The sequence below is a fragment of the Talpa occidentalis genome, unplaced genomic scaffold, assembly GCF_014898055.3.
Source record: "Talpa occidentalis isolate TD23 unplaced genomic scaffold, MPIMG_talOcc4v2.1 talOcc4.2, whole genome shotgun sequence".
Classification (NCBI taxonomy): Eukaryota; Metazoa; Chordata; class Mammalia; order Eulipotyphla; family Talpidae; genus Talpa; species Talpa occidentalis.
In genome coordinates, this window is record NW_023602073.1 from 108,228,471 (window position 1) to 108,247,772 (window position 19,302).

Sequence of the window (19,302 nt, forward strand, 5' to 3'; positions counted from 1 at the left end):
CCGGCGCTGCAGAGGCTGCAGGCAGCTTCGCAGCCCAGCGCTCAACTGCTGCGCCACCGGGGAGGCCCTCACAGTCAATTTTTTTTTAAGGTTTATTTTATTTTGTTTTTGTCTGTTTCTTTTCTTAGTTTTTTTCTATTCCACTAGTGAGTGAAAGCATTCTGTATTTATTGTTTTCCTTCTTACTCATTTAATTTAGCATAATCCCCTCCAGTACTATATCTATGGCAAGCTTTCATCTATTTTGTAGCGGAGTAGTAATCCATTGAATATATATGTGTATATATATATATATATACACACACACACCACATTTTCTTTAGCAATCTTCTGTTCTTGGGCACGAAGATTGTGGACATAACTTGTTTATTGTAAATAATGCTTCAGTGAACAAAGGAGTGCATATATCCCTTTGAATTAGTGTTACTGTATTTTTTTGGTGATACAAAAATATGGAACACTTCACCAATCACATGTCATCCTTGTGCAGAGGCCATATTCATTTTCCCTGTAGCATTCCAATTTTAGTATATGCTGCCTCAGCGTGCACTATTACTAGTAATTTCAATGTTTTCCCCACTTTTAAAGTTGTTAATATTTTTCCAAACTACCTCACAGGAGACAATGCTGATGAGAGCCTCACCATGAGAGAGTGCAGGCTCTGGAAACAACCAGTCTATGAATAGCATTACCACTGATGAGATCTATGATCTTACATATTCATTTTCTTTGGGAATATGGGACATTCCATATCTCTTAAGTTTGTTGTGGGAAGAACTGAAAATTTATGCCAAGCACTGAATAAATAAAGGAATATTAAAGAGATCTAAGATGATAAACTTTTATTGCTAAGATTTCTAAAACAAAAAGTCATAAAAGTCTGTAAGAACAGAACAGTGCCTTACATTTTATAAGAAAATGATTTCAAAAACCTAGTCATTAAATATAAGTTTTTCTTTTTAATCACAGAGATAAGCCACAACTTCAACACAATGGTTACAGATGTGGTGAAACATAATCTGGTTTTAAGGGTGAACACAGACTCAAAAAAAAAAGAAAAACTAGACATGGTATAAGCTACCTTTCCTACCTTTACACTGTGTATTCAGGGATACATAATAAAGATTAAAAATGGTGTAACATAAATACAGCTGAGTGTCTGTGGCAAGGAAAAAAACCCATAGAAAACTAAAATATTGATAATTAGTATGCACTGAATAGCATTCACTAATTGAACTCTTTAGGGATTAATTTTAAGTATGATTATCCTTCAATTAGGAATCTCATACTTTTCACCCAAAATGAAGTGGAGAACAATATAATGCACAATCAACAGTTAACTATGTGAAGATACGATATAGCTAACTCTGTGAAGATAGGGGAGTTCGGAGAAGAAAGGAAAGAGTAGGGGATTGTAGTAATAATTTAAAATAGCTACTACCCAGCAAGGGCCTTCTATCTTTCAGGCAATGAAGAGGCTTTTAAGACTTTTTAGCAAAGGAAGTGACGCGATGAAAGAAGCTTTTTCTGAAAGCTAATGGAAAGCAGCGCTGTGTATGATGACTTGGGTAAGAGGTAACATCAGGATGACTGCTGAGAGGTTGTCTGAATAATGCAAGCCCAAGTGATGACAACTGGGACTGAGTTTATAAAAAAGGAGGGGCAAGGCTATATTCCCCTCGCCAAAGAAACAAAAGTTAATCTGTCCAATCTGAATATACCAAAGTTTTCAGTGAAGTCAAAGAAAGCTTTTTAAGAGTCATTCATCCCTACATAGTGGACAGATCTGTGAGTGGCTTACCTATAATAATTTATTATAATATCCTGAAAACAATATGGCAAACAGTGAAGGCCAAATGGTCTTAACTATATATTAAAAAAAATCTTCTACTACTATTCCTAGAAAAATGGTTTGTAATTTTCTGTACTGCTCTTTTTCCCACTCTCCCCAAATCTGAGCAGTTATAATAAAGGTATATCTTCATCAATTTTTATAAAGATGTTATTTGCTTGGGGTGAGGGGAAAGCCCCAGTACTATTAACATATTCTAATCAAGAAAGTGTTCATCAAGAGCTATTTCTCAGATAACAATAAGCTTATTTTTAAAGAAAAAGACCCAAAATACCCAATCAAAAATCTAATCAACATTTTATTTAATAATTAATAGATTGCCTTTAAAAATTTATATTCTTAAAAAAATTAGTACACTGGAAACTGTCAAGCATCTAAGGCTGATGAAAGATTATGCAAAACACTCATTTCTAGGAGTTACGCTTAAAACACAAGTCCTCCCCAGACAGATCACATTCCAATACATATAGAAGATATAAAGAGCAATGGGAGCAAAGAGTAGACTTCTGCAAATTTCTTAACAGACTTCAATAAACATAAGTTGGAGTTTAGCAGAAAAAGAGTAAATCATGCTAGAAAGTATTTAAAAGCTACCTTGCTTTTGAATATAGGAAGAATTTTAAAATTGCACAAAGCCCCATGAAGATGAATTGTGCAAATTTTGGCTTAGTATACATGAAACCAGACAACACTAACAATATCCATGTCACTGAATCTTAGCCTGACAGACAAGAAAGCCACTGTAACAGGAGTATATCTCAATACTTACCTTGATCTAGACTTTTATTTGTAAATATGTAAGCTACTTCAGTGACTTCCAAGAAATAGCTTTACTCTCTCATGAGAAATAATATGATTCAGTAAAGTTAATTTTGAAACTACCCTTATTACTTTAAAAAGCATATATGTTAGTCATTTCTTAAATATACTGAACAGGGTATAAAATTCTGGTGCTAATGGCTGACTGTTTACCCATGTACCCTTTCTACCCATGTACCCTGACTAGGGAAACATCACTTTTTCTCTATATGGAATTATTTTGGAGAGATATTGAACAGAAGCAGAAGAACCAAATTTAAGCATTTTAAATTAAATTTGTAAAATTTTAGCAAGTCTTATGTATTTAGCAAGTCTTATGTATTAGGAAATTGAAGATGAAGGTTGTTACCTCTATAGTGTGAACTAGGAAATAAAAGAGAGAAAAGGTCTACCTCCAACATACCTCCAAGTAATTTAACAGTAAAGTTGATAAAACAAGAAATGCTGACTTATTCTAGTAGGTTGAAAATTAGACTATGTATGGTCTTTAAGAGTAACAGGTACAACCATTACTACTAAGGTCAAGTTTGATTCTTACTAGTTACATAAGGTACACATTGCAACAAAAAAATGCAAGATAGTAAAGAAGGTATTTTTTGGAGCCAGAAATAACTGGCTTCAAGTCCAGGTTCTGTTCTTTATTACTGGACAATGGGCATAATTACCTAACTTTCCTGAACCTCAGTTTGCTCAAATGTAACACAGGAATGACTATACATGTATGTACACAAACACACAGGAGCACAAAGAAAAAATATTTATATTACAGAGCTTTTGAGATAAGAAAATACATGCACAGTATAATCATGGTGCACAAAACCACCTAAACAAACCCTCATCCTAACACACATACCACCACCACCATCAAAAATTTCAGCATGCTCTCAATATAATGAGTATTTCAGCTTAATATTACTTCAATTTAGCAGACTCAAGTTTTATTTTCTTTTTAGTTTCAATCTATTTTCTCTAAGTTCACTTGTCTGAATGCTAGAAGATTCAGAATCATTAAATTCAGCTTAACTTGCTGTGCTTACTGACGTGGCAAGGGAAAAAAGGGTAAAGCCATTTTAGGACCAAGTCTAGAACTTAATACCAAAACTAATATTCTAAAAAGGAAATATTGAGAAAATGTACTCCATCAAAATAAAAAAAAAAATCCTGTAAAGATGATGAAAAGACAAGTTACAAACTAAGAGAATATCTGTAAAATACATATCCAACCAAGGTCTTCTATCTAGAATATATTTAAAAAAAAAAACAGCAGAAAGAAGCACAAAGTATTCAATTAGAAAAGGGACAAAAGACACAAACATATTTCACCAACGATGGAAAATAACCATATGAAAATGTATTTGATACATCACCAGTCATTAAGGAAATGCAAATTAAAACCACAATGCAATAATACCACTATACACCTACCAGAATGTCTAAAATAAAAAGCAAAAAACACAGTAATAACACTAAGTCCCTGTGAGCATGTGGAGAAACTAGATCACTCATATAATGCTGGTGCAAATGTAAAATTGTAAATATAGCTCCTCTGGAAAAGGTATGATGTATCTTACAAAAATAAGCATGCATTTTACCACAATGACCTAGCAATTGTACTTGAGTAATCCCGGAGATATGCAAATTTATGTTCTCAAAAAAAATTAAACAAAATATTCACAGCATTTTTACTCATAACACCCCCAACTAGACAAACCTAATGTCCTTCAACAAGTGAACGGTTAATTTATCTGAAGTATATCTGTACATGGAATGCTACTCAGAAATAATAACAACTATTACTAATAATTCATGCAATAACTTATATGGAGCTCAAGGGAATTAGATTGTATGACAAAAGTCAATCTCAAACGGTTATATACTGTATGATTCCATTTATACAACATTAGAGAAGTAACAATATCTTAGAAATGGAGACCTAGTGGTTGTCAGAGATTAGGGACAGGGGGAGCATGGTTGGTGGCTGTGGTTATAAAAGGATAGTTGGAATATTTGTTTTAGAACAATGCATAGCATATAGTAAATACTTAATAAGTACCATTACTGTTCTTATTAATGTAATTTAACACTCAATATAAACTTAATACTAATATGTATTTTATATTGAGTTGTAATATAAAAACAAGGATAGTTATAGTAAGATATATTAATCTTATAGTAACCCTGTCACTACATAGCACTAGTGCTATTGATCACCATATAACATGAGTTAGGAATGTTGGATTGGGGCCTCCCTAGTGGCGCAGGGGCTAAAGACAGGGCTGTCTGGTCAAGCTGTTGCCAGCCACTGCAGCATGAGTTTGACAGTTGGCAGGGCAGGGAGCAACCTACATGGTGCAGCAGACCTCTCCTGCCTAGCCCACTGCTCCCCTCAGCAGTGCATTTCAGTACATCCACCTGTTCTGCTCCCCACTCTCTCAGGTGAATCCTCTCACCTCCCACACCTCTGGCTTACACCCCAGTGCTTATATGCATAAATAAATAAACCTTTAAAAAAAAAAGAAATGTTGGATTGTTAAAAAGGACAATTTACAATTAGAAGGGTATATATTTTATTCATTCATGATGGAGTTAATGACCTTAAAGAGGAGGAAGAATCCCATCAGGTAGTAAAAGGAGATTCTGCTCACTGAAACATAGTGATTAGAAGTTATAAAGAAAAAAATGAAAATTCAGAAAGGATTCAATGTAAAAGATGCCCCATGAATGGCTGAAGATTCACTGGGATCCCACACTTATAAATGACCATAATTAGAATTATTCTAGTAGTAGTAGTAACTTGGTTAAGGATCTCTGACCAATGGCCTGAATCACTATAAAATGAATCCTTAAGATCATCTACTCAAACTAGTCTTAAAAGGCCATTCTATTTTTGGTTGGGCTGATGAAACAAATACTATATTGATACTTGCTATACGTTGCATTTTTCTATGTGTAGACAAGATTTGATATTATCAACTATTTTGTGTGTGTTTTGCTGTTAAGTCCTCTGAAAGTCGGGATGATTGATTTACTATATTTATAAATAAAATTAATATTAATTGGATTTATACAAGTTGTTCAAGTATATTAGTTGATTTCACTTGTTAGAATTTTTTTAGGTGCCTTAAAAAAATCCGCTATCTTGATCTATCACTGGATTTAGCAATATCTGTTGGTTGATTAACAAAGAATAGAACTATATTTATTTAAGAACTACTAAGTGATTTAGAAGAATTAAGTCTGGAAAAAGGATATATTGTAGAAACAGCAGTAAGTGAAAAAAACTGCTTTTCAATTTTTGTATAAAAATTACTATATTTACAACTAGCATACATTGAACTGAAAGGAATTTTTATAAACCACATTTTATAATTTATAACTCTAGTAAAACATAAATAACTAAATTCCACCCACACACAAAAGCTACTTCCAATATTAAAAAAACTCCAACAACAATTGCCAGGGCTGTCAAAAACAGTGTATTTTCACTTGACATATAGTTTTGAAAAAATGAACTGAATTTAATATTTTTGAAAAGTTTTAGGTAAGTAGTGAAAGCTTCATTATTACCAAAGTCGTGACAATGATGAATAACAATAAAGCTTTACTTATAGACCCTTAGTAAAACAAACAAACTTACAATCTAGTACTTTAGAGAATCATCAAGTCGCTATATTACATTAATAGTGGTGACAGGAATTACAAGAACACAAAGATAAATAAACTGCAATGAAGAAACTGCATTCATTATGTTAAAAAGATTTGAGACTCTTATAACAAAAGTAAGCATATAATAACAAAAACTAGGAACACATATGTAGGTTGAGTTGAGTAGAATTATAGCAATAGGGTTCCCAGATCCAGGATCTCCAACTAACGATGACAGGGCAGGGCTACATTATGAAAAATCTTCATTCATTTAAACGTTACTACCACTTACCAGGGTACTACTGTGCTAGTGAATACAAAAATGAAAAAAGCACATATAAATAATTGTAATATAGTGTTAAGTGATAACAGAAAATATGTATAGTCCCATAAGATAAAATCTAAAAGTCCAAGCACAAAATTTAACTGGACTTTTTGGAAGCTAGAGCAAAAAAGAATGTAACTGGTTACATAATTTTATTTTCTAAGATTGGAACATACACCAGCAGGTACAAAGTAAAAATAACCGAAGGGTGTTAGAATGTAAAATGCTTAAAACAGTAGGTAATTTCTAAAGAGGAATAAAACAAAGGAGGGAATATAGAAACCTTCAAGCTTCCAAATACATAGTATTTTTTAAAATAGAGAGAGATAAGGCCATTTCAGGCAGAGTGCAGCAAAATACCTTTTCATATGCCCTCCCCACTAATGTATTCAGAAGGCAGCTAGAATATAAAAGTACCTATGAAAAATTAGTGGCTAAGAGGAGAAAAGTGGACTAACAGCCTACCATACAGAGCCTGGAATGTCAAATACAGTAGAATTAGCAAAGTTTTGGTTGGTATCTGAACTCACAACATAACTGAGTACCTATGGCAAATCACATCAATATCTGGAGTCTTTCTGATTTTGAAAATGGGAATAATACCTATCCTTGAATGACTGCTGTGATAATTAAGTAAGATGAGGTACATAAAATACCTAATGCAACAGGTGCTCAACAATGATTAGTTCTTTTCATTCTCCCTTTTAAACCCCTGTTAAATATGGAACCAAAGAAAGGTAACACTATTTAGTCTCTACAGAACCAGTTACAGAAGAATGAAAAGATAATTGGTATTCAACCAGAAGTTCCCTTTGAAGTCTTGTAAATTAGAATAAATATGTGGCACAAAGAAAATAGGGGTTTACACAGGATATGCTGCCAGACTTTACCAACAACGACATATGATGTGCCTCAAACTGTCACATGCATATTTGGCTCAAGGTATATTCAAGCATGTCAAATTTTGCATCACATGCTTTTCAAAAGAAGCCTCATATTAAAATTAGCTTAAGAATATACACATATAGCTTAAGAATATACACAATTACAATACCTCATTAAGTAAAAAGAACAGACCATCTTCAAATGAATGCTTTTAGACCTTTACAGTAAACAGTCCTTTTGGGGGTGGGAAATGAGGGAACAGGGAGTGAGCTGTTAGAGAAGTCTATGCTACTTCAGCAGACTACTTTCATCCTTTATGTAGGGAAATAGGAGACCTGAAAATAAGCACTTTCTGTAGTTATGCTACCCGAGTCTCAAGTCCACTTTTAATATTCCCGACACCACTAAAAAATAATAATTAACATTTGAAAAGCCGTCATTATTACAGTCAGGGACACTTAATCCTCAAAGCAGTAGTGTCTTAATTGAAACTATGATTAAATGAAAGCACTCATCAGAATTATATCCACACATCTGGTTTGAAGTTTACATTTTGTCTTATTTAAATTGTTGTATTTATTATAACTCTGTCTAGACAATGCCAAATATATTGTTACACATAAATAAAGGCAAATTTTCTTCAAATACTGGCAACAGTTTGTATCTTCCTCATATCCTTTCATTGAATATAATGTGTTAGAGGGAAGCACTATTTTTCTCTTACCCAAAGTTGAGATCAACTTGGTGTTGATTGTAAGACAACATATAAAACTAGTTATATTGCTTTTATATTTTTTATCTGAAATCACCATTTGAGTGGCTAAAGAAGAAGCCTCCTACAAAAGTGCTAGGATTGAAGTTTTTAGTAATAATTTCTTCTGCCAAGGTTTCTCCCCAAAGATTTGTAAATCATACTGAAGGAATCACAGTTTAAATTTCATTATCTATAATAGTTTTAAAATATCTTTGCTAATGTCATCCAAGTCACACTAAAATGATAGGCTAATATAAAAATAATGCAATGAAAAAACTGTTTTCAACTGAAGAAAAAAAAGACATATATGGACTACTTCTATCTATATGGTGCATTTTTGCAAAATAATCAAGCAGTACTTTAAATTTATATGAATAAAGAAAATCAAAGTAGCAAGGACAATAAGCATGCTGATTTCAGAACAGAAATTCTATTCCCTTGATGCCTAGTCAAGTGTCATATCCTCTAGAAAAGTATTTTTCTAAATCTGGGCTTGGAGTAATTGAAGCTCTGTAAAGATCCTCAGCCCTCTGAGCATGGTCTGGGAGTTTTATATTGAATGCTATATAAAGTTTATAATATGGATATGTTAATCATTGTGTTTCTGATACAAGTAATATACAAGTAATTTTTAAAAATGTACCCCACTAAAGGATCATCAAAAGCAGATTTCATAAATTGTCATTTTTTTAGAAGCTGCAAATAAAGACAAGTGACAAGTATTTATAGAGCTCACTGCTGAAGTAATCTACTGATTAAGGAATTTGAAGTAATCTATGAAGGAATTATAAAAAAGCACTTGACTATTCTGAAGAATATATGAAAAAACCAAAGTACTAAAACTATAAAATCTTAGAGGAAAACACAGGAGTAAGGTTTTATGGCCTTGGTGTAGGCAGCTGTTTCTTAGAAATGACAATTTGAAAGCTAAAGCAAACAAAGAAAAAATAAACTGGACTTCATCAAAATTAAAATTCTCTGTACTTCAAAGAACACAATCAAGAAAATGAAAACAAAACGCCAAAGTACAGGACTAAATATTTGCAAATCCCAATTATCTGATAAGGGACTAGTATCCAGAATATATAAAGAACTCTTATCAGTTGATAATAAAAAAACAAATAACCCAATTTAAAAATGAGCAAAAGATTAGAAGACATTTAAGATGATTTACAAATAGCCAGTAAACACATGAAAGGATGCTGAACATAATTAGTAATTAAGGAAATGCATTCCAAAATGAATAATATAGCCTTTCATGCCTACTAAGACAGTTATAATTAAAAAAAAACACACACAAAATAACAAATGTTGGTAAGGATGTGGAAAAACTGGAACTCTCATACACTGTTGGTGAGAATATAAAATAGTACACTTTGGAAAATAGTCTGGAAGTTCCTCAAAAGACTAAACATAGAATTACCACATAATATAACACATCAATTCCACTCTTAAATATCTAGCTAAGAGAACTGAAAATATATATCCACACAAAAACCATTAATTTCATAGTAGCATTTAATTATGATAGGCAAAAGGTAGAAACGATTCAAACTGTTGGTGAATGGATCAATGGAGTATCACTTGTCATAAAAAAGGTATATTCTTGGGCCTCCCTGGTGGCACAGTGGTTGAGCACTGGGTAGCGGGGCTGCCCGCAGCCTCTGCAGCCCCGGTTTGATCCCCGGCCACTGGGCGAGGGTCCCACATGGCGCGCAGACCTCTCCTGCTGCCCACTGCTCCCCTCAGCAGTGTATTTCATCACTCTGCCTGCTTTGCTCTCCCCTCTGGCTCTGGTGTATTCTCTTACCACCCCACCCCGCGCTTCTGACTGTACCCAGTGCTTGTATAAATAAATAAATAATCTTTAAAAAAATAAATGATTAATTATAATTTTTAAAAAGGTATATTCTTTTTTTGATATTACATATTTTTATTATTTTTAAATTTTTTAAATTTTATTTTTACATTCCCCATATAATCGCAACCCCCTTATTTTGACCCCAATCCCTCCTTTCCCCGCCCGCCCCCCCATAGTGTGTCTCTGGTTCATAGTTGTTTGTTGATTTTGATTTTTTCTTTATTATAGTTATTCTTTTTCCTGGTCCTTTATTTAGGTTTTCTAGATTCCTGCTTGAGTGAGACCATCTGGTATTTTTCTTTTTCTTTCTGGCTTCTTTCCCTGAGCACGATCCCTTCCAGCTCCATCCATGTTGCTGCAAATTGAATGTGTTTATCTTTTTTGAACGCTGAGTAATATTCCATGGTGTATATGTACCACATCTTTTTGATCCAGTCATCTATTTTTGGGCATTTGGGTTGTTTCCAAAGCTTAGCTATTGTAAATAGTGCTGCTATAAACATAGGGGTGCAGGTGCTCTTTGGAATTAATGTTTCTGTGTCCAAAAAAGGTATATTCTGAACCACGCTACAACACCAAGCAACCATGGAACTAAGATACATGAGAAAGAAGCCAGACACAAAGGCCATATGTTATAAGATTCCATTTACATGCAATGCTCAGAATAGACATGGGCTTCAGGGAAAGAGAAATGTGCAGAGACAGTCAAGAGCTCCTCATCTTCCAACTTATTAGCTTGGAACCCCTGAATTCCCACTGACACTGCTGTGACATGAATGGGGAGGAAGGACTCTGCTGTAAAAAGGAACTCTTTTTGAGTTAGGATCTGGAATGGTAGAGGAAGAATATTATTGATACAAAAGTGGGTTTGGATTAATAGGCTACTACTAATATCATAGTTCAATTTCATTAATCACATGGCCTAACTTGGGGGTTTTAGTATTTAAATATTACACAAGTCTGTATCTCCATAAAAAAAATTCAAAATTTTAGTACACAGTATATGAAAAAAGAACTATGAATTCAAAATAGGCTGATGTGTCCCAACAGTACTTTATTTCAGGGTAAAAATAATTCAATACCAATAATTCAGCAAGTAAAATTATGGATTTCTTTTCCCTAGTGGAAATTTTGAAACAGTATAAACATTTTGTTATTTAGTACACTACAGTAATTTTTACATAGTTCTAAGATTACACATCAAAGATTAATTCTTATATAATTTGAGTTTATCCATCCAAGAAATGGAAGAGAGACTGGTGAGAGAACAAGAACAAAAACAGGAACAGAACAAGGGGCATTTTGCCTCCCAGAATTCATTTAGTAAAAGAGGATACACTGTGGTTAAAAGTTATAAACACCGCAGTTCTTTTAAAGCCCTCTAAGGAATCAGGTCTGAAAAGTAGATAAACTTGGCAGTATGAAGAGTTATCAATCAAACTACAAATGAATTAAAGAGTGTGGTACTTTAACTTAAAATACAGTGTTTTATTTAAAAGATTTTATTTACTGTTCCAGAAGGAGTACCATTATTCCCCGGAATTAGTTACAACAAAAGGAAACCTTCCTTATCACACAGAATATGAATTACAGTGATATTCAATATGGAACATGATTAAACATGCCAAAGTAATGAAACTCTAAAATTATATGTGATATAAATTAGGAAGTTCTAAACTTTAAAACAATAATGTATTAGAGAGAAAAGCAAATTTGTTAGTTCTACTCCATTAAGGATTCCTCAAGCAATGTAAAAAAACCAGAGTTCAAGTTACACTTTGATGTGTGGATCCTTTTGAAAGCTACTCTACCCTGTTTTATATGAAGCATCTGTAGCTAAAATGAACACCTAGTGAAGAGTATGGATGCTGCATTACATAAGCAGACGTCAGAACTGTCCCAAGCTGATTTTAAGTTACTTTAAACATGCACACAGAGTCAGAAATTAGCTATGGCTTACTTCTTAGAAGTAACAGATAATTACCCTCATCATGATGAAAAGGGTTTTAAATGTAAGCTAATAGAGGTATTTTTCCTTTAGCAAAGCTCTGCTTTTAAAAGTAAACTTCAAAACTTTAATTAAAATAGGAAATGCTTTACTATGTTGTAAAAACACTTTTCAGATTAGTGAGGCAGAGAAATGGAAGGATTCTGTGAAGGAGGAAAAGTGGGACAGAAAGAGAAAAAGGAAGGAGGAAAAAGAAAGAAAGAAATGAAAGACTAAAAGGTTAAAGGACTATCAAAATGTATAGCTTCTTGCAAATTTTAAACAGCAGCAGAAGAAATTTCTTTCCTTTGTATACATGAAATGTGTACAATGTTCCCCTTATCTATGCCTTGAAAAACTTGGACAAATAAAATGTTAAGAATAAGTACTACAATGGATTTCTGAGTCCTTAGTTTTGAAAATCTATTAGTATATGTTAATTTTTTACAATTCAACTGCAGTCTACATTTACAAAAATGTTATGAGACAAGTTTAATATGTAAAACATGGTTTACTGGAAGTTTGGTAATAAGTAATTTATTAGTTTGACTGCTCAAAGTTTTGTGTACATCAACTCAACCACATCTCTGATAGGCAATATAGTAGTATCTAATAGATAAATAACTAATAATTCACTAATCATTTGAAATCCTCAGTGAACTAACATATAATTTCACAAGCGGCACAGTTTAATTAATTTATGTTGTGTACATGTTGTGTTACAACACATGTATGCAGAGAGGTAACTTTCCTGAAAAGACAGACATATGGTTTACTCAGGTATTGTTTCCAAATGTAGAGTAAAGATTCTGTTGTACTTAATAGTGATCAGACTCATCATTCAATTGATAAAGACCTCTCCCTACCTCTCACACAGTGGCTCTTTAAACCAACATTGAGCTTACTTTAAATTTACAGTCTTTTTTGAAAGCTGATGTTGCTTAAGACAAAACATTTTCTGTAACATGTTCCCAAGATATTAAAAATAAAACAAACGAGAGCACTGTCTAGATTTAAATACTAGATTTCTTATAGTCCTTAGGCTGGAAATTAACATTTTAATATGTCACAATCAATCTCTGAAAGAAGAAACTTGCCTGAAGATTTGTTTCAAATGTGTGTATAGCTACAACTGTATCTATATGTATTGTGAATATAATCGAAGCACAAATCAATATATCTATGCACATATTTCATTTATATTATTGCCTTAGTACTTGTCTTATTATAAACCTGCAAAGATCATAAAACAAAATTATTATATTAACCTCCACAAAACCTTAAAAATTAAAAACAAAACATAGTTAATATTTATAATACAGTATTGTATATTTGGAAGTTGGTAAGAGTAAATTTTAAAAGTACTTATCATAAGGAAAAGAATTTATTTCAAACCATGCATTGGTATGGGAGTTAATGAGATTTATTGTAGTAATCATTTCACAAAATAAACAAATGTTTCATCATGTTGTATACCTAAAACCAATATAATGTTGTATGTCAATTATATCTCAGTAATAAATACATAAGCAAATAAGCACATACAAGAAAATAATAATAGAATGCCTGTTTCAAAATAAGTACAAAAAAATGAGTGACCTAACAATTGATGCATATATTTCATCAAAAATTATAATACCAGGGTATGAAATGTCAAACAAAATTTTCCCTGTTCAGGTCACAAATTTTTAAAAATCAGGACATTGATCTGCCTTTTTAAGTTGGTTTTTCCTCTTTATATTCCTGAATAATCATCCTATATTACCTACTTGAAATTATTAGTAACTAGTTATTTTAAAAGTATGAGTAATTAGACTAAAAGCAACTCTCATATTTACCCAAAAGAAGGAACCACTACTAAGAATCAAAGTCTAGTAATTCTGTTCTTAAGAGACAGGTGTTGTGTGTTCTGGCATGTTATATGAAAATCATTTATGAGAAGAACAGGAAAAAAAATCAGAAGGTAGTTTTCACTATTGAAATAGATAAGTGATTAAGCAAATTTTCCTACACTATGAAATTGTCACTAGATTAAATGATCAACCTAAGGGGTACCATTTCTGGGTGATGGCATTCTCTGGGATGGAGAGAAAAGGCACTGGAAGAAAAATGAGAGAGAAACACAGAGAAAAAATGTGGGTCTTAGAGATCTTTCTGAATAGTACATTAAAGGAATGAACATTCTTGCAACAGGGATGAAGTTCAGGCTTGCAACTGCTAAGACCTTATTAAGCCGGTAGTAAATCGACAAACTATAACCCACAACAGTTAAGGAACACTGGAAGATTGCAGGTCAATCATGAAAGCAGCAAAGACTCTGGGTGACAGTCCCAAAGCATACATTATCTCTGGCATATATTATACTAGGGTTCACAATTCCTCTAAGAAACTGAAATATTGACTATAATATGAGGTGTCCTAGTAAATAATGGTAAGTCAAGGAGCAACTTATTTTTAATACATGAAAATCTCATTTTATAATATATACACTATTGAATACTTAAGTATGAAACAGTTCTATTTTCATATTGGCCAACAGTAATTTTTACTTTTTTTTAAAAAGATTTTATTTTATTTATACAAGAGCTGGGGTACAGGCCAGATGTGCGGGAGGGCGAGAGGATTCACCAGAGACAGAGTGGGGCACAGAACAGGCAAACTAACAAACACACTGCTGAGGGGGGCAGCGGGTGAGACAGGAGAGGTCTGCTGCGCCATGTGGGATTCTCGCCGGCCAGCCAGGATCGAACCAGCATTGCAGAGGCTGCGGACAGCTTCACAGAGTGGCGCTCAACCACCTGCGCCACCAGAGAGGCCCCAACAGTAATTTTTAAAGCCATCTCACATTTAACCTAAGCTTTGTCAAATTTCAAATTGATCAACTGGATTCTAATTTATTTTTGCTATATCTATTCATACTCCCAAAGAGGCATTAAGGATAGGTGAATATCATCAAGAGGGGAGAAAGAGGAAGAAGAAAATGTAATAACTGAAAGTAAGGTTAATGCTTACATAAGCTAGAATAGCATAATAAAATACCAAGTATCTTATTACAAGAATTCTTTGTGAAAGGAGTTAAAAATCCTTTTTAGTGAAATAATTAAATCAATTATATAATATCTGTCTTTTTAAAAATGAAGTATTTAATATTTTGTCTTCTAAAATCACCCCCAACTACTATATGGTTGAACATGGGGAGTGAAATTCATTCTATTCTTATATTTGAGTTAGTATTTTAATGTGGTCACTAAAAATTGCTTAATTTACCACTGGAAATAGAACATTCTGTAAATAAAGAGAAAGAAAAATCACATACATTTCAATCTCTTCAACTTAAAGGGGGAATGTTATGTTTTTACTTTCTGTCCTTATATTTTCTCTATTCGAAGAAAAAAAGGACTGCAGGCAGAAAGCAACAGAAAGGGTGGAGTAATAAGAAGCCTGATATGTGTAAAAACTGGAAAACAGTCTCAAATGGAAAGTTGTAATAGAAAGAAGAAAATAAAAGTAATGAATTTAACAATATATAAAAGGGAATATTGCTTAAGAGTGCAGGCTCTTGGAGCCAGAAAGCCTGGGTTCAAATCCCAACCCACTTACCAAGCCTAGTGATCTTGGGAAAACTAAATAATCAAACTTTGAGGGCCTCCCTGGTGGCACAAGGTGTTAAGCACGGCATCATGAAGTTATCTGAAGCCTCTGCAGCACGAGTTTGATCCCCATCTGGCCAGAGAGCTACCCACATGGTGCAGCAGACCTCTCCTGTCTCACCTGCTGCTCCCCTCAGCAGTGTATTTCAGTCAGTCTGCCTATTCTGCTATCTGCTCTGTCTCTGGTGGATCTTCTCACCCCGCTCCCCGCAACTCTGGCCCGTACCCCAGTTCTTGTATGCATAAATAATAAACCTTAAAAAAAAATCAAACTTTCTATCTCAGTCACATTCCCTAGACAATGGGGATAGAGTCAGCACATATCCCAGAGAACCACAGTGAAGATGAAATTTATTAAAACCTATAAAATATTTAAAATAGTAGTTGACACACTAAAAGGTATTAGATAAAGGTTAGCTATTGTCTATATTTTAATTACCAGCAATATTTTTTAAACAAAAATAATTAAAACAATGACCTCGCTTAGTGCAACAAAATATTAATGAGAAAATACTGACTTCTTTTAATAACTCTAGTAGTTTGAAATAACACTACTAATTCTACATATCTTAATTTCTCTAACAATAAATTAGGGATAGTGCCATCAGATTATCTGTATTATTGTTAAATTACTAAAAAGAGCAAATTTTTAAAAGTTGAAAAAATACTGTTTGCTCCCATCAAATGTTTTTAAAACTAAACAGCAAATTATTACATCAAAAACATACCATTCCTATGCAACTGCTTTAAAATATACTTGCCAGAGGTTTATAATTAACACTTGCTTTCATTTTTCAAGGAAGCAATTAAAGTCTAAACCCATCTCAGAGACTGAAGAAGCTAGCTTATTTAGCAAGGGCAGTCAAAACTTGCTGTATTTGGCTGCCCCCTACAGGCCTCAATTATCTATTTCTTTTCAGAGGTGTGGAAGTAGCAACTATCATCGTAATTTTACATTAAGAATATTAATACTAAAGCAAATTATTATTCATTCTAGGAGGAAACAGATTGAGAAAATTATAAAGATACATAAAGAAATGAAACAATTCCTTGTTCTCTAGAGATGTGAGGTGAATGCCCCAAATCACACAAGTAGTTGGAATATAAACTTAAAATTGCCTTAATTGAAAACTTCTCCCTATTAATCACTTGCTGTGCTAATGAATATTACAGATTCAATGTTTTCATATTTTTCAAAGGCCTGTTTTGGAGAGTCTATGTGGGGAAAAAAATTCCAAAATAATCAAGAATACACTTTTACAAAAAGTAATCATCTATCATCTGTAACAATATTCACATTGTTAAGCAACATACTGAGTTATAATTTTTATACTTAGAAATAATTAGGATAGATTTAAAAAAACTTTAAAAAAACTCCCCACCATTTTCTTCCCTACAATTCTACAAAATTTGCAAGTTAAGAATTATTACAAGTGATGATGTCATTAGTAATGGACTGTATCTTCTCCTCCATAATAACAATGAGAACACTACTATAAACTGTCAGAAATCTGAACAGATTTATAATAAGAAAAAGAGGGACTTTATTTTATTTATTTTGGCTGATTTCATTTACTAATATCCAGAAGTGAAAATGAAAAGAAAAACAAAATCTACGAAACATTTAGAAATAAATTTTTAAAAAATCACAGAGCCTATTTAAAGAAAATTTTAAAATCTACATAGAACATAAAACAATCTGCATAAAGAAGATAAGGAAAATTTTGGAGACACTGCAGGTTGAGTTTCACTGCTATAAAGCAAATATTACAAATTAAATCAAATGAATCCCACAAATTCTTTGGTTTACCAGTGCATATAAAAGTTCTATTTACACTACACTGCAGTCTATTAAATGTGCAATAGTCTTATGTCTTTGAAAAACATATATACCTTAGTTAAAAAGCACTTAATTGTTAAAAAATACAAATGATTATTTGAGCCTTCAGTGACTGGTGGAGGGTCTTATAAAAAATGCAGTATCTGTGAAGAGTACTAAAGTGAAATGCAATACAATGAGGTATACCTGTTTTTAATCTCAGCATTGGAAGATGAATTCTACCGAAATTAAAATTAAAATTTAATGTACTTCCACTTTTATTTAAGTGAGACTCAATGAAATTATGGGAGACTGAATGAAATTATTTTAAAAGTCATAAGGAAAACAATGACAGAGAATAACATGAAGAGTATGATAAAAAGGTAACAATGGAATTGCCCCAGCAGGTATCAAAAAACTACAATCAAGGGCCTCCCTGGTGGTGGCACAGTGGTTGAGCACTGGGCTGCGAAGCTGCCTGCAGCCTCTGCAGCGCTGGTTCGATCCCCAGCTGCCAGTGAGGGTCCCACATGGCACACAGACCTCTCCTGCCGTGCCCGCTGCTCCCCTCAGCAGTGTCCTCCGTCTGTCTGCCTGCTCTGCTCCCCACTCTGACTCTGGTGAATTCTCTCACCCTCCCAGGCTTCTGACTGTACCCAGTGCTTGTATAAATAAATAAATAAATAAATGTTTAAAAAACAAAACTACAATCAAAGAAAAATAAAGTGGTGTAAGAATAAACAAATATACCAATGGAGCAGAATAAAGAATACAGAAATAGATTCCAGTGGTCAAACTACTTTAATGTAAAGCAGTGGTGGCATTTTTATCTAGTGGGAAAAGGATATTTTATATCATCAGTCATTATACTATGACCTGCAAAGCAAATTGTGCCCTCCATCTGTTTTTATAAGAAAAGATTTAATGGAACAAACCATACCTATTACCTGCAAACTGTCTATGGCTGCTTTCAAGCTACACAGTTACACAGTTTTAACAGAGACCATCTAGTCTGCAAAGTCAAAAACATTACTGTCTGGCTCTTTGAAAGGAAACTTTACCTGCCCTGGGCTTATGCAATGACTGATGCTATTATGACCAACTATCACCTTGGAAGAAAATAAAGCTGTGCCTCTATATTTCATGAGTACATAAAAATAAGCTCCAAATAAATTAAAGACTTGCATACTAAAAAAAATAATCAATCTTACAAGCAAGGTTAGGTAAGAAAACTGTATAATCTGCAGGTATAGAGGGAGGCACCGACTTAGCAAAGAAAGAAATCATAGATTACTAAGAAAAAGAAACAGATAGTTGGCTATATAAAGAGTTAAAAACTATATATGTAAAGCTACCATAAAAATCAAGAGAAACACTGTAGTTGGTTATTTTTTACAAAGTATTTGATGATGAAGGAATCTTTTAAAAACAAGATAAATAACACAAAAGAAAATTGGACAATACAACCCATGAAGCAATTCACAGAAAAAATCCCGTTGAACAAGGTAAATAATGACTGCCTACACTTAACTGCCTACACTTAACTGCAGGGAGGGGGGGAAATAATTTTCAAAAAAATGAGATACCTCTTTATTTCCATAATACTTCTGTATGTCAAATAATCATAATGCCTAATTGCTGGCAGTGATATAAGGGGAGAAATACACTCTCATTTAAAATGCTACATTTTGAGAAAGTAACTTGG

General features: G+C 33.2%; 1 protein-coding gene and 1 pseudogene across 5 annotated transcripts in view; both read right to left on the bottom strand.

The window, feature by feature from the left end:
• The window catches only part of ATG5 (autophagy related 5), a 207,343-nt gene that overhangs the window by 117,544 nt on the left and 70,497 nt on the right, over positions 1–19,302 (bottom strand). The window lies entirely within an intron of this gene.
• On the bottom strand, positions 447–544 carry LOC119253593 (U6 spliceosomal RNA; annotated as a pseudogene).